Raw genomic sequence first — 27,233 nt, forward strand, 5'->3', positions numbered from 1 at the left:
AGGGCCTCCGCACCCTCACCCTTGCTCCGCGAGGCTGAACCATCCTCACCCTGCCCACCTGTCCCACCTCGGCCGGAGCCCCGAGTCCAGGCATTCCTGTGTTCGGCGCCGGCTCCGCACTCACGTACACTTTTTCTTCTGTTTTCATGACATGCACATTTTTATCTTCTTGCTTCTCTTTAGCTTTGTAGGTGGTTTCAGGTTCCGTGAGTGGTTTCGAGAGCTGTCTGCCCACTCGTTTGGCCGCACCTCTCCTACCCCAAGAGCAGAGTGTGGGGCGCCTGTGTTTTGCTCCCTGCCCCAGACACCTGTGTGGCACGCGACACTGATGATGGGGGCAATGCTCTTTTCAGCCAGTTGTGGAAGCCTCCTTGCCCCTCTCCGTAAGTCAGTGGCAGTAGCATCCTTTCTCTCTACTCTCCCCTCAAGTCCAGCGCTCTAGCCAGACTTCGCTTCGGTGCCTGTTGCTTTCTGAGCTTTGTGGCTTTGTGCACCCATTTTATCTGCTCAGAATAACACTTTTCCCGTCTTCCCAGATCTTCCAAGGTCCCTTCCACGATGCCATCCTCACCTGTTCCCCACCTCCAGCTGGAAGCAATCACGCCATCTTCTGGGTGCTCATATTTCTTTATTTGAAGCTGTCTTTGGGCACACTCTTTCTTCTGTATTAGGTTTATTTATGGACTTCCCTTATCTCCTCTACTTGGGAGGCAGGATGACATGGTGGGAGGAATTTGGGCACCCACCTCCTGATGACGTAACCTTGGCCATGAAATAGATAAATAAGCTCTTTGAGCATCAGTATCCTTAATCTGTACAATGAAAATATTTAACCCTCTCTCAGAGAAGTCGTGAGGCTCATGTTGCATACTTAGTACTGTGCCTGACATACAACAGGCTCACGGTAAATGTAATTTCCTTTCCCCTATGTTTCTCTAATAGATTATAAGCTGCCTGGGGACAGGATCTGTCCCTGTGATGTCTAGCACATGGCTTGGCACGTTGTTGGGACCAACGAGTATTTGTTAGATGGGGGAGTGTAGCCTGGGAGGCTGATGAACAACTTAGGAAAACTCCACTCTCCTGCAGTAGGAGCTGTTTATGTCTGAGCGGCTCCCTGGGAGGGGCAGCCGGGAGCCTGCTGGCCCATACCGTACCCCTCCTGCAGGCAGTGTGACTAAATGTGAGTGAGCCACCATCTCTGCTGCCAATCACACATCAGCAGTGTTGGCGGGGCTGGTGGCAGCTGCAGAGAGGAGAGGGATGTTTACATACTGCCAGGTCAGCCCAGGGCCCCCAGTTCCGACAAGACAGTGACTTTGCACAGCCTCCTCTGTGGGGCCGGCGGTTCCCCAGGGAAGTGCACTTCAGTCCTGCCCAAGATGCCACTTCCCGGTCCCCTGGTCTTACATAGATGCTCCAGAGGTTTTAGGAGTTGGATCCTGTTTTCCTAGTCTTTCCTTTCCATGACTGTCTTAGTGGACACCGAAGGCTGACTGTGTCAAATCATTTGTCCCTCTGTTAGTCATTTGCCAATATCCCCGTGAAGGCGGATTTGGTGATGGGGCAGGTGCAATGAGTCCTGACAGTGTTTCAGTTTAAACTTGCAGATAGCTCTTAGCCTTCAGAGTCTGATATTTCTGTTCTCTATTTTTGCTTTCTACTGCTCTGCATGCTTCTCACCCCTGCACTGGGATGTCTTGCAAATAACACAAAGGGTTTAGCGAGGCTATACTGCTCCCTGCATTGTTTGTCCCCCTGTTAAACAATGACAGCCATGGGGGCCTCTGGAGTGACCTGGCCTTGTTGGGGAGTCGGGGTCAGAGGGTTGGCCTGGGCTGGGGGTGCCAGGTCCTATAGAAGATTCCAGGAGTGGTTTGGCATGTTCCGATGCCTGCCCCTAGCTGCCTGCTAACAGAACGATGTGATGTTTTAGAAGAGACGTTGCATTAGGTGACATGAGATTTTCCTGCTGTCCTGTTTTGAAGGCTGCGTGCAGGAAGCCGACCACGAGAGTGGACGCTTTGGGTGCGTCGTGCACACCCATTTTACAGATCTCCAAGGGTTGGAGCAGCAGCACGGAGCCTGGAAGAGCAAGAGTTGCTCCAGAACCCTTGGGACTATTTTTTAAAGAGGGGCAGGCTGCGGGAAAGCGAGCCGAGGGATCTGGGGAGGGGTCGCGCTTGCTCCCCTCCATGTCCCTGCCCTTGCCCGGCACATTCCTGCTGTTTCCTTCTGCTCAGCGGAGCTGAACGGTGCTTGGTGCTCGGGCTTCCTGGCGAGCTCGGAGCGCTGGCTGCCCCCACCCCCTCTTGGCTGGCGTTGCCTGTGTTTGTTATTGTAGTTCTGGCGCGGGGCCAGGCCTGGCGGGGAGCCAGACTTGTGGGTACAGTATGTACAGTGAGTGCCGAGCCAAGTTTGTCATCATACACGATTAATTTTTTTTCTAATCTGGTAGGGGTGGGGTGAAGGAAGAGGCAAGAAAGGAGTTTCTCCCATGCTTGAGAACAGGCTGCCTCGCATTCCACGGAGATGTCACTGCTGAAAGGAAGAAAATGCTCCGGCGTGTTCCTCCTTCCCAGCTTTTCCTCCCTTCTCTCCTCGTCTTCCTCCTCTCCTCTTCATTTCCCCATCGGATGAAATCAGCCTGTAGGAGACCGACAATGCGGGTCTTATTTTCAGTGACTAGAATACTAAATTTACGCTCCTAAATCAGTTTTCATTGTGTTGAAATTGACAATTTGTTTAATTAGAAGTTTGCCCTGTAGGAGGCCCTTCTGAGAGGCAGTGCCTTCTCTTTCTCTCTCTTACTTTCTTTTTTTTGGTGGTTTTTTTTTTTTAAAGACCCTAAATGGTAGTAGTGACTGTTCAGTTTAATTGAAGTTTTTATTTCGATTTGAATGCGTTAAGTAATCAAGTGTTTATGAGATACACCTGATGATAACAATAAGTTTACGGTAACCAACAATAACCCGTCCTAAACTCATTAATTAATGAGATGATGTGGCAGGCCCTGCATTCTCAGAGGTGGGGTTTTGGGGGTCAGAAGGGAACGAGGCTTGGGATGGAGAGAGAGAGAGAGAGAGAGCAAGCCTCCACGGCTCTCTGCAAAGCTGGCCCTGCTGGGTAGGGGGCGAGACTTGGGTGCAGGATGAGGCTTGGGATGGAGAGAGAGGGAAAGAGAGAGAGAGAGAGAGAGAGAGAGAGAGAGAGAGAGAGAGAGAGCGCGAGCCTCCAAGGCTCTCTGCAAAGCTGGCCCTGCTGGGTAGGGGGCGAGGCTTGGGTGCAGGATTGTGGCAGCAGGCAGGAGAATCCCCCCAGCCCCACCTGCCTCTGAAGCCTCCCTCACCACCCTTCGCTGCCCAGTCCCTTGTGGAGATACGGCCCTGAAGCATCTATGGATCTGCTGTCTCTTCGCCTCCCCTCGTTCTAACATAAGAGGTGATTCCTAGTCCTGGTTGTCCATGCAGAGAACACAGACTCAGGCGGTGACTCAAGTTGGTTCTGAGATTGGCCAGTGTAAGGTTTCCCATTAGGTAGTATTTCCCTCCGCTTGGCTCAGTGCACGGGTGGATTATAAGCAAGCATGCCTAGAACTGCTTGCCCCTATTTTTGACTCAGCTGAATACTATTAGGGGTTTACATATTTATATGGCCTGCTCCTGTTCTGGGGGCGTTGTTCACTTGTGGAACCAGAGGATGTTTCATAAGCATTAATTGTGCGTCAGGCTCTGTGCACTTAGCAGTGAAGACTGCTACAGCATCCCTGCCCTCAAGGAGCTTAAGTCTAGTAGGGGAGATGAGTACGATTGTAAAATCATGGTGGAAGATGGCAGTGTGTGCAAGGAGTCAAGAAAGAGTTCTAGGAGAAATTTGGAGGAGGAGGAGGGTGTTCCTGCCAGAGAATGGTGGAACAGCATTCTGAAAGAAATTGGTGGGGGAGGCCCAAGCCTCCAGTGGGATGGGCAGTGCAGCCATGGGGTGTAAGCTGGATGTGCAGACGACAGAGGAAGAGAGTGCAGGATTTAGAAGGGAGGGAATGAGTCGAGATTGTAGAAGGCCTTGAGTGGCAAAAGGAGTTGCATTCTCCCCAAAGCACTGGAAAGCCAGTAGAGGATTGAGTAAGGGATTGAAACAGAAGGGACTGTTGGGCTTTTCATTATAGACTAGGCTGGACCACAGGATGAATGAGGCTCCTCGGAGAACATCGAGACCAGCAGTCTATGCTGGGGTGTGGCTGGAGTGTCAACAGGCCTGTGCCTCCTACACTGGTGAGGGCCACGCAGCCCTTCTCTGGGAGTCCGTGCTGCCAGGGGGCGGGTGCGCTCCACCCACCCCTCCCTTGCCCTTGTGCAGGCATTGCGAGCCGAGGCTATTGAGAAACCTCCCCTGCGACCAGCCTCTCCCCCAGAGTCGGAGCCCTGGGGAAAGACTGTGGGCTTTGGCCCATAGATTTCCTGATTTCAGCAGCAGCATGGGGTGGCCAGGGTGTATCATCTGGGACCTGGGTCATCTGTCCAGCAGGGACAAGGGCTGGAGGGGTCTGCCTCATTGCTTCTCTTATGCTTTTCCCTATCGTGATTGGATAGAAGGAAAAAAACACTGCAAGATGGCAAAGATCTATGGGTTGTCCTTGTTCCTTTTGGTTTATTTCTTCTATTTTGGAGCACTTAGCTTTGGGTTTCAGGGTTCTTCTTCTCAAAGACAGGGAAGGTGGGGGAAGCAAGGTAGCTGGCAGGTTCCCTGGGACCGCAAGGAGACGGCGTGAGGCCGTCTGCGTGCTGACGATCGGAGAGGTGCCTTCGGGTCCAAAGATGGCTTCTCAGGACCTGTGGCTTCTCACCTTGCAGCTTCCTTCTTCCAGGATTAGGTATCTGCTCAGAGCAAGGGATTGGGGGCCGCCCAGGAAAGCGAGAGCCCGTGGCCGGTGCATTCACTCTCTGCCCACTCTCCGGCCAATGCCAGCTTTCCCTGCTTCTGCTTAGCTTTTTGCCATCAGGGTAAAACCAAGAGATAACCAACAAGAAACTTTCCTCAACTCCTTTAATTCCCTGAGCATGCCTTAGGAGGTGGGCACCACTGAGATTTTAGGTTGAGAGAGTGGCGAAGATCAGACGGGGGGGTGGCTCAGAGGCTGGACTGCGCTCCCTTCGGCCTGCACGGGTGATGGGGTGCAGAGCCAGGAAAGGGTGAAGGGAGGCCGCTTCCCCCCCCCCCAGCTCTCTCTCAAACACACTCCTCTTTCTCTCTCTCTCCCTACTCTGAATTTGGCCTGCTTCCCGAACTTTTTCCCAGAGTGGTGTCGTCACTGGCCTGCCGGCAGGTCTGGATGTTCTGCCAGCATTCCAGAGAGTTTATGATCGCTTGCAGATGCGCCTCCAAGAACACACTGTACCCAAAGCAGAAATTAATGCAGGCTTGACTGCCGTCCAAGCCCATACACGGGAGAGAGGAAAAAGAAAACAAAAACTGTTTAATGCTGTTTATAAATTATACACTGGCTGATGAAAAATACATTTCTTTCCTCTCCCCTTCTCCTTTCCCCCCTTCCTCGCTACCCCCCACCCCTACCTCCCACCCCTTCTCGCTTTCTGCCTCAAGAGCCTAAACTGAGACCAGAAGAATATGGTTTTGCTTTTTAGCTCCTGTTTTGGCTGGGATCCGAAACCCTGCTGCTGATTCACAGCCAGAGTATTTTTCCCCTTTACCTGATGAAATATACTGATTTTCCAGCCCAGATGGGGTGTTTTTGGTTTTGTTGTCTGGGTTATTTTTTTTTTTTCTTTTTTTTTCTGGCCAGGGATTTTGTTTACAGCAAGTGTCAGGTTCTGCCATGGTGCCGGGTGCGATGCCGGGCGCACGGCCGATAAAGCCCCCGTATCTGTCCACCTCGGGGCTGCTGGACGTGCGTGCCTGGGTCCCCTGGCCCCTGAAGATGGCACGTGTCAGGCCAGCTGAACCGAGAAAGTTCCGAAAGTTCATTGCAGGTCATTGTATTAAACAGTGTTTTCACCAGTTCTCTCCCAGCCCTTCACCTACAGCCCCTGTGTGTGAAGAAGGGGTTCACATGTCCCTCCCCCCAAAATACACATGTCTCTGTCTCCATATGGTGCCTTAGCAGGGGTTGGGGAAGCTCGTTCCATCCACCCCCTCTGGATCCCAGCCCCTCTCCCCACCCCACAAGCCCCCCATCCCAATTTATTCTATAAATTCGTTTCCACATTATGTCTATCCATTTACATGGCTTTTGTGTTTTTTAATACTGCTAATGTTTATCATTTGCCCAACAGGCTCGACAGATTTTGCTTCCTGTAGAGCATCGAGGCTTTAGAGCCCCCTGGTTGCTAAGTAGCAGTCTCCCTGTACTGTAATGGGCTGATTTTGTATTCTGTTCAGCGCTGTATCTTATTTTTGTATGCAAGACAAAGTGTTTTGATGGAGGACGATTGCGGCAGTGTCTGGAGGCTGTTTGGAGTTTTATGGGCTGTACAGTACACTGTGTGCTCTCCGAACAGAACACAGGCTGTTGAATTTTGGATTGGATTTGTCATTTTTCCCCCCTCAGAGAGGAGCCTGTCAGATAGAACATTACTTTAAGGGTGGAGGAAAGAAAGTGGAAATTATGTAATAACCTTCCTCCCTCTCTCTGTCTCTCTCTGATTTTTCTATCTCGAAACGGGGTGGTTTCTCCCACACATGGCCCCTTTCATACCACCACATGATGTTGCACAGCGAGATGATGACGCTCCTATTAGGAAATGAATGGTGCCCCAGAGGGATGGATGCTGGCACATCTGTCTGTCTGCTGTTTACTCTCACATTCCCTCTTTCCCTCTTCCTTGCTCCCTCCATCCTTCCTCAGTTCTGGGCTGCTTTGCTGGCCCTTCTTTTTGTCTGAGGATGAATGGATGAGGGGTTGTCACGTAGGGATGTTTGCATGGGATTGACGCGGAGGCAATGGCACTTCTCACGTCCAGGGCCTTTCCGTTTTCCTTTGGCTTCCCGGACACATGTGCTCTGCTATAGGGTTCTGAGGAGGCCTTCCATTGCCTTCTTGTCCCCTCGGCCCATTTCCCAGCCCTCCAACCAGGCTGTGCTCTCGGGGTCCCCTCCTGCCTCTCCTATCTGTCTGTCTCACTATCGTGGGCCCCTGTCCTCGGCACTCTCTCCCCAGGTCTCAGTGGCAGCAGGTGTCTGTTTTTCAGCTTTGCTCTCCTCCTCTCTGTTCATTTCTCCCCAGCCTCCTTTCATCCCACTTCATCTCTTTGTCCCTGTCCCTGTGTCTGTGTCAGCCTCAGCCTTTTCCTGCCAATCCTGTGTGTATTCTGTCTTCCTTCTATGTCTTCATCTGTCTTTGTATCTGTCTTGGTTGGCCTTCTGTCTGTCTCTCTGTCTTTGTCTCTCCCTGTCTCTTCGTCTCCCTCTCCCTGTCTCTGCCTGCCTCCCCGCCACACCAAGCTCTTAGCTTGGAAGTTGGGCAGCAGTTGGAGTGGGGAACAAAATGTCACAGTGGCCCAGAGGCCTCGGGAGAACTCGAGCCAGTGACCGTAAGATGCTTCCAGTACCTGGAGCCTTGTGTGCTCTTGTCTCTTGCCTCTCAGAGGCCAGAGTGGGGCTTCTCTGGCTTGGCTCCTGCTTTTCTGAGGCCCCTGGATGTTTTTCTATTTTCGGTTGTGTTGAGGATGGGCAAGTTGATGAGCAGGGTTGGGCTTGCAAGGCCCTTATTGGACTTTGCTACCCAAAGTTCCATCTTGCTGGTACTGTGCTCACCCAAGTCTGTACTGTATACCTGAGTGCAGAGCCCACCAGACACCCTCACATACCCACAGCCTGGCAAAGTGCCTGGCAGATAGAAGCATTGTGAGCTGATAAAGTATTTGTTGCACAAATAAATATCCCATTATTAAAGTGTTTGTACTACTAGGGCAGATCTGGGTTTGGTGGGACCTGAAGCTTATATAATTTTGGATACCTTCTTTCAGAAAGACATTATGAGTATCAAGTGTTAGAGCCCCTTCCATGGACAGGGCCAGTACCAGGGAGAGGCCTGAAACTTCAGCTTTGTGACTTCAGGGAGAATAGGCCTCAGTGAGTCACTGTGAGGGGTTGCTGTTTTGGGGCCCCCTGAGCTACTGAGTGGGGAGACTCAGGACTGAGGGTAGGAGGGTGACATTGGCCCAGCCCTGAGGACCCTCAGAGCTTAGAGCAGCTGTGATTGCAGGCCTCAGATGTATGCCTTACAGGGGTCAGGCCAAATCTTCCTGTGTTTTGGTAAACTGTTGCTGGTCCCAGTGAGCCTGGAAGCCTTTTGATGTTTCAAACTCTCCTCTCATTGAGTAGGTTGGTAGAGATAGACTCTGAGTTCCGTCTTACCCAGAGACATCAGGTAGATACTCTTGGTGGCATCTCATCCTCCACACTGCCCTTTGGTGACTCTCAACAAAATGTCCTAAGATCCTCCCCTCTCCCGGGTGTTCCAACTGCCTAGGTCTGCAGCCTTGGTTCTCCTGCCTCCCTGGGACAGTAGAATTGCAAGTCTGGTGGGGCAGGGCAATGGTCCTCGTGTGTGTGTGTGTGTGTGTGTGTGTGCGTGTGCGCGCATCTGGGAGAGGGGGCTTGGAGCTGATGGGAAATGTATGCAGAGGTCTGGGGACTGTTCTTTGGAGCTTGCAGACTCCTCCATTCATCGTGGTTGGAGGGGATAGTAAGATTGGACAGTTCTTGGGGTGGGAGGGTACTTACCTATTGGAGGGTGTGCAGAAGTTGCATTTATGGTCCCAGAAGTAAGGAGCAGGGTCCTAATGAGAACACTGTGTGCATGTGTGTGTTTGTATGTGCAAGCGTGAGAAAAAAAAAAAGGATTGAGAAGAAGCGTCTACATGAAATACTCGAATTTGTTCCTTTGCTGTAATGGGCCCACACAGACCATTACCTTGAAGATTTAAAAACTAAATGAGCTCATCATATCTAGTGACTTCCACCGACATTCATGCTTGATTTGCAAAGCCTGCTTTACCTTTGAATTTCAACTTCATTGTTTGTTATTAATCCTCAGATGGTGGTGGCGTGTTTCCCCGTCTTGGATTCTGCCCTCACCATGTTGATTTTGTGTGATGGATGTGACTGTTTCTCCGCAAGACCCCACTGAAGAACCTTTTCATTTTAAAAATAGCCCCATGACCTTTAGGGCGCAGGCTGGAGTTTCCAAGGAATTCAGTGGGCAGAGGCGAGACTTGGGTTGACTTTGGAGGGGGGCAGAAGTTTGCTTTTTTTTTTTTTAATTTAATAATTTGAGTTTCATATGAATGATTCTGCGTTCCGTGCAATACTATGCATTTTCATAACTGTCTCTTCCACTTTGGGTAAAAGGAAGGGAGGGAAAAAATAACAGCAGCAGCATTCTGTGGGCAAAGGAAGAAAACAAGAGAATGGGGCAGAGAACAGGCTAAATTTAAAATTGTAATTGGCTGACTTCCACTGGCTTGCGGGTGTTTTAATGACTCATAATAACTTCATTTAAAACCAGCTGAGCAGAAAATAGATTGGAGAGGAGCCTCGGGCCATTATGGATTTGTTTTTTTTTGACAAGCTCGGTTTTCAGCAGCCAGGAAGGCTCTCAGAGAGGGCTTGGCTGTGTTCTCGCTCTCTCTCCCTCTCCCTCTCTCTCTCTCTCTCTCTCTGAGGGTTGGTGGTCTGCCCGGGAGAGATTGTATAGAAACCAGGGCTAGTTTTTTTATTTTTTAAAAACTCTACCTCTGCCCCCACCCCCCCTTTTTTTAACTGATTAAAAATAGATGCCTTGAGGTATTATTTTAGCATCCATAGGATTTTTTTCACCTTTGATGTGGTAAATGGAACATAAATAAAATTGTTTTTGAAATTACTGAATTAATTAGGTAGTAAAGCAACTACAATGCATAAATGTCCTTGGCCGTCTGTTTTTTTTCCCTACCCCTGATCCATATTTGTGGGGCGTTCCCCTGTTCCCCCATCCCCTCCTCCTGGCCCACCAGCCCCTCCTTCCTCTGCGAGCGGACACTCCCTTTGAATGGCAAGAATCTTTTATCATCCCAGCAACAGCTAAATGATTTTTTTTTTTTTTTTTTTTTTTTACATCTCTAGGATTTTGACAGTATTGGTTCTATCTGGTTACCCTGTCAGCTCCAGGAGTTTTGGGAATTGCCAGAAAAGGATCTAACCTGCCTCTAGTTGTTTTAAATAGATCCTGCCTGTTTCGCGTGCTAGGCACGGTGCCAGGCCAGCGAGTGTTCCTTTTTCTCTTCTCTTTTGAAAAGTCAGCCGACTCAGCCGTAGGATGCGTCTGTCTGAGCAGGACAAGAGGCCGCCCCCATCTGATCCCTCTCAGCCGTTTATCTGCCCCTCTTATGGCACCTGTCACCTTCTTTGTTACATGGCTATTTATTTGCTCGTCCTTTTTCGCCTACTAGACTGTAAGCTTCTTGAGAACATGTGATTTATTTTTCTATCCCCTGTGCTACCTTGTTTAGTGACCTGCATGGTGGCTATAACTCAGTCGTTTTTTTCTTAATAAGCTAAGAAGTTGATGGGCGTGCTTGTGGCTGGGTGCATGGTAGGGGATAGACCCAGGGTGCTCCCCTGCCCCCTCCCAGCCCTGCCAGTCGGTAGTCTGGGCAGAACACAAGGGAGGCAGGGACCTTATCATTAGCTGCTCCCGTGCACACCGCAGGCTCTCAGGAAATATCTGTTGAAGACTTGAATGGTTCAGAGTGGACGGTAGGGGCACAGGAAGGAGAGAAACACAACGTACGTGTGAATGCCTGCTGTCTTCCAGGCACAGTGCTTGCTCCTCTGCATACCTGAACTCACTGAATCTTAACCTTGACCTTGGAAAGTAGATATACTGATTCTCTTTTGCAGATAAGGACTCTAAGGTTTAAAGATCTAAATCACTTGCCTAAGATCAGACAGCTAGGAAGTGGCAGAGTTGGATTCAAATCCAGGTCTCTCTCCTCCCACCTTGAGCCTTGCTTTTCTAGTGTACCTGGCCACTGCCCTGGTGCCGTTTCAGAGCCTGAATGCCTGCTTTTCTGTTTGTAAAGCTAACCAACATCTCAGAAATTAGAGAGGTGATACCAGGAAGACCCTGCCCCAGGGGTCCTGGGGGTGGGTAGGGTGGCACAGTAATTGGCTGCTGCTTGAGTGCCTTGCACCTGGGCCACCAGGAGCAGGTGTGGCTTATTAGCCTCTTCCTGCTCTGCCAAGGGAGCATGTGTTCAGGGGTTGCTGAGTTGTGGCTATTACTTTTCGGCATCGCCTTGTAGGGCTTGGGTGGGCTGGTTCTGCAGGCCTTGCTGGAGGGTCTGTGGGTCAGGAGTAGCTCGGCTGTGTCCGGCCCCTCAATTGTCCTTCCCGCCACCAGGCCATGCAGAGAGCAGAGGCAGGAGGAGAGCTGCCTGTGGTCCCAACTGCATGTGACCCAGCTGGGTGCTCCACTTCGGGGGGAGACCGCCTGTCATGCTGGGTCAGGAGTGGAAGGGGCAGCTGAGCCTGTGCTGCAGCCTAGAAACGTGGGAGCTATGACCACGTCGTGGGCTGTTACCAGCTCCTTAGGCTTTTTCCGCATCCTGGAGTGTGGCATTCCAGGAAGGTTGCAGCCTCCCTGACCTTGCAGCTCATGTCCAGTGAGGCTGGACCACTTGGCGCGAGGCTCCTCTGTTCTCCGACAACCTCATCTTCCCCAGGCACACGCTCGGGATGCTGGAGCCTTCTCTGGGGAGTGAAACCTCAGCCAAATGGGAACCAGATGGTGAAGGCTGAGCCGCAGAGAAGCCTCGGTGACTACTGTGGGTCACACGTGTAGCCCTCTTTTGGTGGGAAACCGTTCACGAATGAGTTCATCCGCTAGCCACCGAGCTGCGGGCCAGTAGTGTGCAAAGCTTGGCAGGGCGGACCGAGGAGTGGAAGCCAGAGTCCGTGTCTGCGAGAAGCTGGTGGGTGGTTTGGCGGAGAGGGTGACACCGGCCCTCTGGCAAGGGAAGGTGTTGCACAAGGCTGGGGGTGCTCCTTGTCCCCACAAGGGGAAAAAGTGAGTCCTGCAGGAGTGGAGAGCAGGGAGAAACTCCCAGGGACCAGGGTGGTGAGGAAAGGCTTCAGGAAGGGGGTTCCTGGGATTTTGATGGGATCTTCCCTGTGGGACTATCCAGAAGGAGCTTCGTGGTGGGAGTGGACCTACTTCTCTGGACAAGAAGAAGCAAGGACTTCTGTGAACTGGCACCAGCCAGGCAGGCCTTTCTCCGCCTCCCCGCCCTCCTCTGCCCACCGCCGTCGGGCAGAGGTTCAGAGCCAGTTTCGTGCACTGGAGAGCCCCAACGTCCCCGAGATTGCCGTGGCCCTCCTTGGTCTGCAGGGCGAGAAACACTGCGTTAAAAATGAAGAGCTGCCCCTTGAAGTGGTCCCTCCATTTTGAGATATCCATAAAATAAACACATGAGTGCAAGTGAGGTTTAAAATTGAGTGCAAACCCATGACATTGTGAATTTCTCATATAGGATTTGACAGACTCAAAAATATGTTCTGGGCCCCCAGAGCTCCATGAAACCCAGGTTGAGAAAACAGAGCTGCCCCTGGGTGAGGTCAAGGACAGACTTGGCCACCCTGGAGGGCAAATGGAGGCACTGTGGGGACTGTTCCCAGCAGAGGCATCCAGGGGCCCAGCCCACCTTCTCAGACCACGTGGGCAAAGCCCTGAGTGTGCCTTTAGAGAAGACGGAGCTCGCTGTGCTCACAGGTGGACGCCAGGGGAGGGAGGCGCGGTGCTTCTGTAGTTTGGGGCTTCTTTTGTTGGCTCTCTCCAGGATTCCACCCGACAAAGACATCTCTTCTAGACTTTTCCCCAGTAGTTAGCACCGCTCCCTCCTCCTCCCCCCCAACCAGTCCTGTTTTGATTGGAATTCTTTCACTTGCCAGGGGAGGGGGTGGGGAGAAAAAGCAAATTCTAAACTTTTCATTAGGTAGTTGGGATAAAAAGTCTTCTGGGGTATTTGGATGAAACCTCGGCACTCTCTCGCTGACTATTATAAGCTAATTGAGCACAGGGAGCTCATTGGCGGCTGCGTTTTGTTGGAGTAATTATGCAAGGCCACAGCCGTTTTCAGTAACAAGGTAACTCCGGGTAAAGAGAGAACTCCCTGGAACTTTTGCTTTGCTGGAGTCATCCTTCCTCAGTTGCCTTCGCTAACATGAGCCCAGGGTAGACAAAGGCCTGGAGACCAGATCTTTTAGGGGGCTGCTACCCCTTGGGGATTCCTGCCTGGGCAGCCCAGATCTTCTGGCCCCTTCGTTGGGGCCACCCCAGCATATCTGAGAGAGCCGTGCTGCGGGGGCCAGTTTTGCACTGATCGGAATTTGGGGTCTGGAGGCAGGTGCTCTGGAACATAGGCCAGAGAAGGACAGGTGCAAGCTTTGGAGGTGACCAGGAAGTAAGGAGAGTCCCAGGGTCATGTCTGCATTACTTACCTGTGCACTGAGAGCAGGGCCTGCCTGCAATATGGGGCCGGGCGATGCTCTGTCTCTACTGGGGGTCTGTCCGTCCTGGCTGAGCGAGGTGCTGGCCTGTATATATGGGACTGATATGGCAACCCCCGGGGGTCGTTTCTATCCCACAGGATTCTTGATGGTGATATTTTTTTAGACATGCCGCCCTGCCACTGAACTCCACCCTCATCCAGAACCTTAATCGGGAGGCAGGAGCCGGCTCAGCGGGCCGGGAAGGGCTTTTCAGTGCCCTTTGGAAGGGGCCCTGGGGCCTTGCCAAGCTGAACGTGTCCTCTGGGTGGCCCTGTCTGGCCTCTGGCCTGCTGCCCATCAGCATTGAATCATGCCCCTCAGAGGACAGCGTGTAACTGTGCTTGCCGATATGGCCCCCGGCCCCCCGAGGTGACAGGAAGAGTCATTGTCACGGGAGCACTCCGTCTTTCTGACACCACAGGCCAGCATGGCTTTCCTCCCTCACTGCTCAGCCCCATGCAGCCCAGAATGCTGTTCTGGGAGCAAAGATGGGGGGGGGGTTGTTTGTTTTAAAGCAACCCCCGCCCCCTTTTTTTTCTCTATTCTCTACCTTTCACCTTAGTTTTTAGGACCTTCCCTTCAGTCTCTGGCCTGGACTGTTGTCTTCCTCCATCTCACAGTTATAAAAGTTTGTCACAGTCAGAGGCTGGCGGAATCGAAGCGGGAGTGTGGTGTTTGGTTAAATTGTAAAATTAGCTAGGGAAGTTAATGAGGCAGTCCGCCTCCGCCTTCTGAAGAGCACGGAACTCGTGAAGGTGCTCCAAGCTCCCTGCCTGACAAGGAAAGGAAGGGAGAAAGGAGCAGTAGGGGAGGCTGCCCAGGAATGTAGAAGACTCTCATCTGGGTGGGTCTCTTGGACGCGGCTGTCGCTTGCTTGCCTGGATGGGACCCGAGATGTCATCCCCTGAATGCTCCTGCATTGGGGCCAGGCTCCATCCAACCACTTTTGAGCCTGTAGGAGCTCATGCCCACCACATGTCCAAGAATGTCCCACGACTGCACACAACTGGCTATGGTTAGTCACGCTAGTCCCCAAATTCCCTTTTTGTCCTGGGCAAGCTTGAAGACACAAAGACTAAACGCCTCGCCTTAGAAGGAGCCCACGGTAGACAGGAAGAAACCAAGGATGACAGGGATAATGGCAGCTGACATTTACCGAGGGCCACAGGTGCCAGGTACTGTGCCAGGTGCTTTCCTTCATTATCTCATTTGAGCCTCACAAGACCCATTGGAAGCTGGTGCTACCGTTATGACCATTTTACAGATGAGGAGACTGAGTTTCCTTACCCCAGGTCACCCAGCAAGTAAGAAGCAGAGTTGGGCTGTAATCCCAGGGCTGCCTGACCCTGCGGCCCTTAATCTTAACCTCTGTGGCAACGATGCTTCTGTATCCTTTCCAGGTTGCCCACTTCTCCCAACCCACAGATCACGTGGTACGAATTGCGTGCTCGCAAGCCACTCACCCCGAAGCTTTGGAAGTGGCAGTCTCAAAGGTGCATGTGGAAGAGATGCCAGCAGTCTATTTTCTGCACACACCAAATTCACAGGTCCTCTAATTACACCAAACAAACCTTCCTGTTTTCAAGCAGCAGTTCCATGTCATTTCGGTTGTCAGAAGCACTTTAATAATGCCACGGGCTTGACGTGGGAAATAGTTACCCCACCTGGACCTTTGGCATGGGGCGAGCCAGAAAAGGCGAGTTTTGTTTGGTTTTGTGGTGGGGAGATGGTTCGTATTAAGAATGGGCATTAAGTGTGACAGGCGATATTTCTGCTTTGAAAAGTGTGGCGTCTTAAGGCTTCTGAATTTTGAGCCTGCAAATGTCAGTGGCGCAGTTGTAATGTAACACCTCAATTATGGCGCAGGGGGTAAGGAGCAAGTCTCTGAAACCTGCGAGGTTCTTTAGATCCACGGCCGGAGCCACAATTAAGGTTTCAGAAACACCAAAGGCAAGCCAATGAGTGTCATTTTTAACCAGTTTGAACATTTTACTACTTCCTCACATCAGAAGCACCCGGGCCAGAGAGCCCGCTTCTTGTCCTCAATAAAGTGATTAAGCTGAATGGGTGTTGGGGAGTATTATTGGGCTGAGAAGGGCTAAAAATAGACATGCTCTGTTTTCTGAAAGCCACAGCAGGCCTGGAGAGACTGGCAGCCTCGAGGTGCCACTGAGGGGCCCAAGGAAGGGGAAGGGTGGCAGTCCCCTGGGCTGGGTCTGAGGGGTGGAGGGTGGGGGTGGGGCCAGGTGGTGGGGGCTTCCCCCCCCTGCTGTCATTGAGAGCAGAGTCACCGTGAAAGCAATGGAGTGATTGCTTCTCCCTTGGTCTGAAGACACCCCCCGGTGTGTGTGCAGGCGTGTGCGTGTGCGTGTTAATGCATTTAAAGTAACTGACAACTCTGCAGTCCAGGATGAATACCTGGGCCTAAAATTTACACACTCAGCCTCAAACTAATTGAATTCGCTTGCTGTTATGGGGAAAGCAGGCCCAGTTTGGGCAACGAGGAAAGGGAAGGTTATAAAGGGGCACATGAGAGAGAAGTTGGGGAAGTAAAGAGACCCTCAGAGCCAAGAGGGAGGGTCTGCCCTGGAAACGTGGATTAACTGGGATGCTCAGAGAAGGTGTAATAAAAGGACTTTTTGGTGAACTGAAGGTTGACCAAGGAACCTTGTCTATTTTTCAGTCCTTGTAGTTTGCTGTCGTTCGTATGAAACAGCACATGAAAGGTGAGAGTCCATTTTTCTACTGTAAGTGAATACAATTGAGAGTTTTTTATGATAGAAGATCTTGCCTGCTTAAGAGTCAACAGGAGTGTGCCTGAGAAGGGAGTCAACATTGAGGGGTGCGCCTAACTGGAGATTTGAACGTCAGTCTGAAAGATCGGTTATGTCTTTTCCTCTATAAAGCCCTACACGGTTTCATATTTTTGAACTCATTCCTCCTTATAATAGCTTTAGGTGTCAAGGAGGGGCTAGAAATTTGATGCCCATTTTACAGTTGGAGAAACTGAGGCCAGGAAAAGCAGGATCTTAGAATACACTAAAGTCTCTTTACTCTTTAACCTTTTTTTATGATCGAAGGCCTTTGTGGTTAGGTGGGCTTCCCCTGCTGCCAACCTGGTGGAGAGTGTTTGACACTTACTAGTTATGAGACCTTGGGCAAGTGAACTAGGCTTTTTCCATTTGTTTTCACGTCTACAAAATGGGGGATGATCTTAGAGTTGTTGGGAGGATTAAATGGCATGTTGCATGTAAAGCAGTTAGCACAATGCCTGTGTTGTAATAAATGGGCGATACATGTGAGTTATTAATATTTTTATAGTGATTACTGTCAATGCTGCAGTAGCAGTATTGTCGCTTCTCATTGAGGGGCGACCCTGGCAGGACCCCTGGGATCCCTGGAAGGAGAGACGATGTTGTCATTTTGCAGCTTGTGACCCCTTTTCTGAGTGAGTCGTGGAAGTCCTGTTTTTAGGATGGGGGGATGTATCGTCATCCCTTTAGCAGGTGAGGAAACCAAGGCTCAGGCAGGGTAACCTGCCAATGCCCCTGATACAGCTAGTGAGTAGCTGAGCTAAAATCTCAGATCTGTCCACATCAAAGCCCAGGTTCTTCCTGCTAAACCTTCTGTGATGGGAGCACAGCAAGGGTCCTGCTGAGACAGTGAGGATCCTGTCCAGACTCAACCCTGCCTCTTCCCTGCAGCTTGGTCTGGACGTCTGGGAGGGCTGTGGTACCACTTCTTGGTGGAGTTTCCAGAAGAGAAGCTCCCATCTGCAGGGCATATAGCTCACAGCCAAGGGAATAGTCAACAGATACTTGTATGCACAGCTCTGCAAACTGCTTCCTTGAAGAGTGCAGTGGTTATCACGCTTGCAACAGCATCTGAAGCCTCCTGAAAGGCTTTGTGTCATGCCATGTGTTACAGTATAATTATCCAAGGGTGTTTTAACTTAAAAACAAAATACACAACACACCTCACAAAGACAGTTGCAAGTGGCATCGGAGAGAGATGCTAGGAGTTGGGAGAGAACAGGGGATTCTGGGAAGAGAGGGAATGAAGGAATTATCAATACAGAGATCCTGAAGAGATCCAGACGTTGTGAGAGGACTCAGCATACTCTTCAGTCAGTGAGAAATGAGGGGGGACCGGAATGCCATCAAGGCTGAGGAACGCTGCCTACTCTTCCCTCGGAAAATATGCCAAGTGCAAATTTAATTGGAAGGAGCATCAGGGGATGTTGGAGGACAAGGGTGGTGGCAGATAGCAGCTTGAAATGTATCGGGTAGGCAGTTTGATCCTGGCCACCACCTTTGGAGGGGTCTTGGTTTTCTTTTTTCCATTGCCCAGGCAACGTTGTAAATCTCACCCTGGGGAGAGGTGTGTGTGTGTGTGTGCGTGTGTGTGTGTGTGTGTGTGTGTGTGTGTGTGTAACCCCCCACACCACATTAGGGTGCAGGCCTGTAGACGGAGCACTCTGAAGTTGCTTCAGAAGGAAGGCACAGGGCAATTGAGGATGAAAGGAGGAGACCAATGACTCAGGCAACCAACCGAGCTTTGGGGCTGCTTGGTGCCTACAGAAACCCCTCTTTTCATCATGAACTTCTCACTTGAGAATCCCCAGCTGTGGGCCCGGGAGGAAGGTGATGGTTGGTGTCCAGGGATTGAGGAGATGGCCCATAAAAATCATGGTAGAAATCCCCCAGTCTTATTTCTCTGGCTTTTTCCCCCAGCCTCTTGCAAATGCCAGGATTGCAGCGCTATCTCTCTTAAACAAACACCTGAAAGCCCAGGTGTTCTGGAACTCAGGGGTCAGCCTCTGACACAGCCTAATTGGCTCCGTCTGACTCTGGCTAATGATTCTCCCGGTGTCTGGACTCTCTGTTCCATTTCGCCTGCCCGCCAGAGCACAGTGTTCCCCTCGAGAAGGATTTTGCTGGCTGAACCGGGGAGCCCAGCCCTAGCCTGGTCCCTCCAGCACCTTCCCAGCACTGTGGGTTGTAAGCACTTGAACACCCTTTACAGCCAACATTTTAAGTGGGCTTCCAGCTTCTTCTCACACAACACCTGTTCATCTTTTCTTCCTTCTTAGAGGTGTCCAAGTTTAAAACTTGTCATTTACAGATGGAGAGACGAAAGGATTCACCAAGGGTCACACAGCTTGGGCAGTGACATTTGGGGCCCCGAGTCAGTTTCTCTTGGTGCTTTGGGAAATCCTGGGTGTTTTGGGCAGCAGAGCCCCCCCTTGAGCTGGCTATCTACCCTGCTCACCTAAGGGTGTGCGCCCATTTGCCATGCCCAAGAGTGGAATATCATGCACGTACGAGCCCTCGAGAATGTAATGCCTCACCTACGACGTTTACTCATTGCAGTCGGGCCTTCTCCCAGGAGCTGCGGGGCTGGAAGTATTATGGGCTGGAGTCCCTGGAGGCCCTGCCCAGGCGATGGCCTCCTGGAGCTCATCAGCTTGATGAAGTGAAATTATTCTTCAAACCTAATAATGACTGTAACTTGAGCACCTACTGTGTACGCCAGGTACTTCATATAGGGTCTTGTTTCAACTGTCTTGTGAGAGTTAACAACCCCCCGCTTCAAGGAGGGAAGTGAGGCTACAAAGTTGGTGCTGGGACCGTACCACCAATGACTGGAAGGACCCCAAAGCCGTGTCTGGCTGCCATCCCCTGTAGGACTTCAGTTCGTGGGGCTTGACTGTTAACCCCGGGGAGGATTCCCAGTTGACAAGGCATATCTGGAAGGAAGTCTGTCCCATCACAGCAGGGCTGACGTTGCTATGGTCAGAGAGAGTTTCATGCCCTTGCAACTGATGCCAGGCGTACCTTGATTGCCCAGTCGTGGACGTTGCCAGGGGAAGAAGGCGGTCAGAGGCAGTGGTGTACGGTGAGCCCCCAAATCAGTGCTCTTAGACTTCAGGGGGATTGGTATTGTTTTTAATCTGCAATGAGCTTACCATCTTATTTTGCATTTTTATTTAAAACAATTCACCTTAAACTGGTTTGCACTCCTTGCTTACCTTCTGGGTAGGTAGTAGGAAGGTAATAATGCCTTTAAAAACTGGCCGTCAGTGAGGATGGGAGCTGACCATGGAGGTGCCATGTCATTGGTCGCCTCTGGGGAAGAGTGATCTGACCCTGTCTTGGCTTGTATGTTGTTGGTCTGTATAGGGGTTTCGTGGGGGAGGGGTGCTCAATGATTAGCATCCTCCTTTGTCTTCCACTCCCTGGAGAAAGCCTGCCGAATGAAGACCTGGCCGGAGCATGCATCTTTTCTCCCTTCTTTTTCCCTTTGTGTCTTAGCTGGGGTGGTAAGAAAATCTTAAACAGTGTGGTACGGCTTTTGCATGCATTTGGTGTTTGTGTGTCTCATATATTGACATCAGAGTATAAAATAATGGCGATAATGATGTTGATGTTAATGACAGCTGGCATTTAGTGAGCAGCTACTGTATGCCAAGCATGGTGTTAAAGACTTCGCATATCTTATTTAAATTAATCATCACTCAACCCACCCTGTGACATAAACACCACTGAGCCCAATTCTTCTAGGTAAAGAAACAGACCTAGGAAAGATAATTCGCATGTCCAGGGTGTAAATGACAGAACTGGGACTCGAAACTGGGTTTGTTTGATCCCAGAGAGTGTTCTGAACTACTTTACTTTATAGTGAGTGTGTTTGTGCTGGCCGTGGGCGGCGCTGCTGAGCCTGCTGGATTACCTGCTGGTGCTAAAAGTGGCAACAGAGGAGCTTTCCAAGTCTCTCTGGCCGAGAGTTGAGTTGCAGGGACGGGGACAAGGTAGGCCTGCGTTCTCTCTGTGGGCCATGAGAGTGGGGCTGCAGGGTCCCCGTAAAAGCCAAGGGCACGGGGGCACCATGCAGCCTCCCGGTCATACGACGTTTACTGTGTAGGATAAGAAATGTTCTCTCCGACGCAGAGATGCCTCAGCACTTCCTCTTGACCCAGTCCAAGGTCTCGTCTGGAACGGAGTAGATACGTAGCCAGACGTGAGATGTCAGCCATTTACCAGGTCGTTGGTGGGAAACTGACTTCTGGAGATGTGAAAACCAGAGATCCTCAATCCTAGGTGTTGCTCAGCCCTGCACGACGTTCCTGGTGGCTTTCTGAGCCCTGCCTCTAATCCAGAGCTCTCTGTCACCAGTCCCTTCACCTTCCCCAGGCTCCGAGAGACCAGGCTATGAGGACCGTTCCCCACCGGGTTGCCAGCTTACAACTCCCCTGGAACAACCATATTCTGAGCCGGTCGGCAGGGCTGGTGGTTTTCCATTCACCCAGCATCTGCCCACCTGCTCTGCTCGTACCCTCTTCCCTGAGTCTGTGTGCCTTACAGAAACTCTGGCGTCCTATTAGTTTTTGTTTTGTTGATAAAGGAGAGAGGCAGAGAGAGAGAGAGCATGCCTCCCAGCCCCTCTCGGGGAGCACATCTCCTTGAGGGAAAGAACACGCAGTGCCGGCCTTTGGAATTGGCAGCCAGTGTACTGTTCTCTGTCTGATAAGAGGTACTGTAAATAAAACTGTACACCATGGCCTGTTGTAAAATGCCCTGCGTCTGTACTCATTGTTCTGACAGCCTATGCTTTTTTTGGGTCTGCTGTTTTGGTACACTCTGTACTTCCTTATGTAAGCAGGCGTGCATATCTCATCAGAACATTCAAGATGTTTATTTTAAAAATCTCAAGGAATTTTTTTTAAAAAGGACACACCACTCAACATTAGATGCTGGCAAACATTAGGTATTTTTTCAGTGGTTCTTTTTTTTTTTTTTTTCCTTCTTCTTATTAGCATGAGGGTGGGGGAGGTTTGGGAGAGGGAGGGATTTTGAATTTTTTTTTCTTTCTCTCATTGGCTTCTGCCGTATTGCCTCCAGAGAGACACCACCCCACATCTGATTGCATTCAGCCGCTTCTGCTGCCTCCCTGATGCCCAGGCCCCCAGCCCCATCTCTGGTTAGGAGAGTGAACAGGAATGAAGGCTCTATGCTTTGCCAGGGGGGAGAGGCCACCGGCAGGGAGCTTGTCATGACTACTCCTGGATTTTAGCTCCCTTGTCATCGGAATCCTGGGCATTTAGAGAAAGCTTTATGTTTTTGAAAGTGTTTTCCTGGCTGGTCCCCCCTTTGTTCCTGTGAGTCGGGGTGATCCTTGGTGCCCACACACAGCGGCCCCCGAGCCGGCTCTGGCAGGTGCATCCTCCGTTTCCACCAGCCCTTAACTCGCTTGGAACCCTCCTCCTTCCTCTAGCCCAGTCTTACCTTCGGAGGTATCAGAAAGTCGGGGAGGAAAGTACAGGTCTGGGAAACCCCAAATGGTCAGGCAGCTCCCCACCCCCCGGGGAGTGCTTAGAACATCCTGCAGCCCCATCTGCAGGATCCCTGGGAGCCTGGTGGGGGCAAGGGTGTCTTTGTCTCCCTGTCTGTCTCTTTAACAGTTGGGTACACTGAATCTCAGATAAACTCAGTGCCTGGCAGGGGCGGAGAGTCACCCAGCAGATCACTCTCTGCCAGTCAAGGCACTGCCTGGGGACAGGAGGCTCACTGAGTGTACCGGAGGGAGGGGCGGAGTGTTTGCTGCCGGCTGAGTGCGCTGGGCAGCTGGGTTGGGAGCAGATGGGCTGAAGAGAGGGAGGTCTTGCTGCAAAGGAAGCAGACACCCCTGCTTCCTAACCTTTCCTTTCTCTTCCTCCGAACTGCCCGTGACCCAGCTAGAGACCATGTCCTTGAGTTTAAAAAAAAAAAGGAGGGGGCAGTAGAGAACTCCGAGTGTGTAGAATAAGGACTCTGCCACCCCCTAGGGGACAGCCTGGCAGTGCCCCGAATGGCCACTGTCCCCTTCCCAGGCCAGTTCTGCACACAGGAACCTGCCTAAGGTTTTCTTTGTTGACAAGCATTTAGTGCATGCCAGGCATGATGCAAGGTGCCAGGGATACAGCAGAGCCTAATACAGTTGTGAGCCTGCTCTCACGGAGCTTACGGTCTGCTGGGGAAGGCAGGAAAGAGCCCAGAAACACAGGACAATTGAACGGGGCTCCTGAGGCTTGTCCAGGGAGGATTTAAGAGCCAGGTTAGTGGATAGCTGCTGATACTGACATGCTGGTTCTATGACAGATTTCTTTGCTCCTCTCAACAAAACACTTGCTCGCCTTTAAATTGGAGAGACAAGGAGTGTGTGTGTGTGTGTACATGGACATGGGTGAGCGTGCACGTGTGTGTGTGTGTGCATGTGGTGCAATATGTCTTTATAAATGTGAGACTCAACTCACAAGATAAATGGCCTCCAAATAACTGTACATCCAATTCCAGTAAAATCAATCATTGTTTAATTGCACAAAGGGAGCTCTTTCTTTAAAGGCGTCATGACCGGTGATAATGGTAGCTCTACTTATTGGTTCCATATGTCTACCCACCAGACACGGCGGAGCACTTTGCCCACCTTGCCACAGCCCTCTGAGGGACCCAGCTCAGCTGGGATCTGAACTCCCATCTGTCTGACCCAAGTCCCGCGCCTTTAACCACACTGCACTGCCTCCTGAGGTATAAATAGCATCAGCAATCTTTTACATTTGCAGAGTGCTTTGTGATTAACAAGGAGGTTTGTATTCGTTACTGTCTGTTACCTCCTTCAGTCCTCGCAGCAGCCTCCGTGAGGTCGTTCCCATTTCACAGATGGGGAAATGGGTTCATCAAGGTGTGTTGCCTTGGGTGCCATCCACAGCAGTGAGTGGCTGAGTCAGGCTTGGGACCCAGTTCTCCCAACTCTAGATCCTGTTGCTCTCTTCCTTGGTGGACTCGGATCTGCGGTTGCCATGGAGGAGGGCAAAAGCCTAGCCCCCTTTATCGTCTGCCGTTCTCCCTCTGCTGTTTAATTTCCCTCCCCGACACGTGTCCCTTGTGTGCTGTGTCTCCCACTCTGCCCTCCCCGACTCCGTTCCGTGTGGCTGGGCTCCGTGCTCTTCCTTTGCTCGGTGTGGGCGTCCCACACGGTGGCCGCGCTTCTTATGGCCTCGCCGGCTTCATTTCTCCACGCAGACGTCTGCTCATCGGGGAGGTCTTCCCTGCCCAGCCTGTGTCAAAGAGCAACCCCTGGCCCTCTCCGTCTCTCTTCCTTTAATGTATTTCTCTTTTTATCACGCACCGCCACCTGGCCTATTTTGTATTTACTTGCTTTTTGAAAATCTGCCTTCCCCTCTTGAATGTAAGCTCCATGAGGGCAGGGATTTCGTCTCTTTTGTTTATTTACTGTAATCCACCCCTTGGCTCACATTTAATGGATGTCCAAAAACCAGACCCTGTGTGTAGGAAGGCTATGGCAGGTCATGGCCGTCCCTGAGCTGCATCCCTGGAGTCCTCCTCGCTCCAGGATGAGCCCAGGAAATTTTGCAGGGGGTAAATGCTGCTGCTAGGTCCATCTGCACCCGTTGTGTTCATCTGGCATGACCTCCTTCCCTCCCTTTCCCCCCTCCCATTGATGCTTTATAAATGTATTAGTGGCTGAATGATGTCACCGTAATGCATTTTGGGAATAGCCATGTGGTTTATACACACTTGAGTTGCTTTGAATGCAAACCTGACATCATACTGAAGGCAGCAGCGAACAACATATGCACAGTAAACAGGCAGAGACTGTCTTATTGATTAACAGATGAGGCCTCTATTATCGATCAAAGCTTGGCGAGGAAATTTATCACTTTTAATTTCAGGGCTGCCAAATATTTCTGCCTCTGAGCCAGCCATTACAGAGACAATTTAAAGGCACAAGGCTCCTCGGGAGGGAGGATTTCGTCTGTCTCACTCTGCTCGGCTGGTGTGTCCATGGAGCAGCCCTGTCTTTGCTCCCTGGCTCACCCTGGGGAGGTGGGGGTAGGGGTGTCAGAGCCTGTCTGGGTGGTGACGGGAGGGGGACAGGGGCCTTGTGAGTGGGGACGAGCCGCGGAGCCGGTGTCAGTGGTGTCCATGTGTGACAAGGAGCCTGACCCAGACTCACTGAGGACAGGGGCCCTTCACACACTCAGCGCCGTGACTTCCGCAAGGTGGGGCTTTGAAGGCAAGCGGCTGTGGTCAGGCCTGGGCCGCGCCAGCAGCCCCGCTCGGTCACGTGTGCTCCTGTTTTATCTTCATCTGCACTCATCTGATGGCACGCATCCGGCCTTGCTTCCCTGCCTGCCCTCCTTCCTTTCTCTCTGCTTCTCGGTCCTTAAAGCGAGAAGGTGCTGCAGCCCACGGGGGTGGGGGGTGGGGGGTGGCTTTTTCTAAGAACCCGCCGCACCACATCCCTTGCTAGCTGGCTGGCCGGGGGCTCTGGCGTGGTGGCCAGCCACAGAGCACCTCCCGGCCTGGGCGACCCTCCCCGGGCCCCTGCTCGCCCGTTCTCCACTAGGGAGCCATGAGAATGGACAGAACCAAAAGGAAGAGATGCCATTAAAATCAGATCCCTTACAGAGCCACAGAAAATCATCGATGGCGAATGATTTTGATGGGACGTGGGGGGGAGTTTATGGTTGTCGGGGAGCCGTGGCTTTGCCCCGCCGGCCTCTCTGTTGGGGTCCCTTCTGCTCTTTGAGGTTCTTTCTGCATGCCCAGTGTAAATGGGTGAGAAGTGGTCCTGGCCGCCACCTCTGTGAACACACATCGTGACTGCTTTGCTGTCATCCCTGATAGAAATTTTCTTGGCTCTTTCTTCAAAGCTCTGTAAGCCACGCGCCAGGTGCTTGGCGTGAGGACGCCCTGCAGCTGGAAGGGACACCCAGAGGTCATCATGGCATTCTCCCTGCCACCAGGAGAGATGCCACCCCAGCCACCTGAGATAAATGACTGTGTTTACTTTTGAAGTGACTTCATATCTTCCCTGGGGTGCTTTGCCACTCATTTATTCAGTCAGCTCATACTTACTGAGCACTTGCTAGAATATGTCCTCCGTGTCAGGAGGAATGCAGGTGTCAGTGGCGTGGACCAGGTCAGCGCCCCCCTGGGGCCGCACAGTCTAGACCTACGCCAGGCTCCTCATACTCTCCACTGGCAAGAACTGTTCATGTGTGTTCAAGTCTGTGCTGGTACAGCTTGTATTTTGAGTTGCTTTTCAAACTTTCAAAAAGTAACAGAACCATTTTTCCAAATAGGATTTCACACGAAACCCTGGCATGTAAAATGGGAAAACTGGATTTTCGTTTTTTTGAGTTGAGAGAAGGGAACCCAGACCCCACCGTGGGGTCTTACCCATGAAGCATCTTTGCAGATGGAACGCTGGGGAGGCTGAAGGGTACAGGGATTAAGAGTGAAGGTTCTGAAGTCAGGCTGTCTGGGTTTGAATCCACCTCTGCTACTACCCACTGGTAACATTGGGCAAAACACTTAACCTCTCTGAGCTTGAGTTTACTCATCTGCTAAATGGGGGTAATAGTGTATATGACAATTGGCTGCTGTTAGGATGAATGCTACGATATATATATTAAGCACTTAGCATCATGCCTGGTATATAGTAAAACCTCAGGAAATCTGAGGTGCTTTGAAAATGGCACTGTGGGCTGCCTGTATGTGTGAGAAGCAGTTCTGGCTTTTACAAGCCTCTAATGCAAAACCAAAACACAGGCATACTTAAAGAAGTGCTAAGACATGTTGAAAAGAACAAAATGCAGTGGTGGATTGTAGAGAGCAGAACAACAAGGGGCTGGAGGGCTCAGTGTCCTTGAACTCCAGTCTTGAGAATGGAATGGGGTTGGAAGAGATGGAAGAGCAGATCTGGGCAGTGCTCAAGCACAGAGGCTCAGGGCGGGTGGAGCAATGGTGGAGAGGGGCAGAGAGGACAGCCTGCTATGGAGTTGGGCAGCTCACGGGGACAGGTTATGGAAGGCCTTGAAGCCAAGTGGAGGGACTTCTAGAATCAGTAGGAATTGTCAGCCGTTGCATCTTCTTGAATCAGGAAGTGTGAGCAATCAAGTGGCCTTCAAGGAACCTGCGTCTGTTGGGTGGATCAGAGGGTGGCTGGTGGTGTGGACGCCATCCCCGAGCCTCCCAGGGTTCTGGGTGTGGTGCAACAAGGGCCTGGACGGCGCAGTGATTATCCCAGTGCAGTGAAAGAGATGCATCTAGGAGACACCTTGAAGGGAAAATGCCAGGGCTTGGGACAGATGACCCCCTGGACCAGATAACATAGTAGAGCCTCGAAGATTATTAGCCAGGGATAAAAAGGACTGTTTCATCTTGACATGGTGCCATTGTCACTTTGAGCCTTATAAATAATGGTTCTAAAAACATTTATTGAATTGAGTTGCACTGAATGAATTCTGTTTATTCCACAGATATGGGTAGTAACAGGCTCCCACCGTGTGTCGGACAGATGCAGCTGTGTGCGAGAGAACGTGGTCCCTCCGTCAGGGAGCTCACCGTGTGGTGGGAGAGAGAGACGGGTCCATGGGCATTTAGACCGGAGCATGGCCAGGGCCAAGAGCTGGAACATACAAGATGCTGTGGGAGCGTAAAGAAGGGTCACCTCCCCCAGCCTCGGGGCGTGGGTATCATAGCTGACGCATAATTGATGACTAGGAGCCCCAGCTCTCCCACAGTGGCCAGGGGAGCAGAGGAGGAATGTCAGAGGCAGAGGATGTGCAGAGACCTGGCAGTGAGGGAGAACACGGGTCCCCTGGGGAGCCCGCGGAGTTC

At 51.4% G+C, this 27,233-nt stretch overlaps 1 protein-coding gene across 2 annotated transcripts in view; it reads left to right on the top strand.

The window, feature by feature from the left end:
* Positions 1 to 27,233, top strand: part of ZBTB16 (zinc finger and BTB domain containing 16) — a 182,372-nt gene that overhangs the window by 89,620 nt on the left and 65,519 nt on the right. The gene's annotated exons all lie outside the window — the stretch shown is intronic.

Source organism: Microcebus murinus, chromosome 4 (assembly GCF_040939455.1).
Source record: "Microcebus murinus isolate Inina chromosome 4, M.murinus_Inina_mat1.0, whole genome shotgun sequence".
In the NCBI taxonomy this organism is placed as follows: Eukaryota; Metazoa; Chordata; class Mammalia; order Primates; family Cheirogaleidae; genus Microcebus; species Microcebus murinus.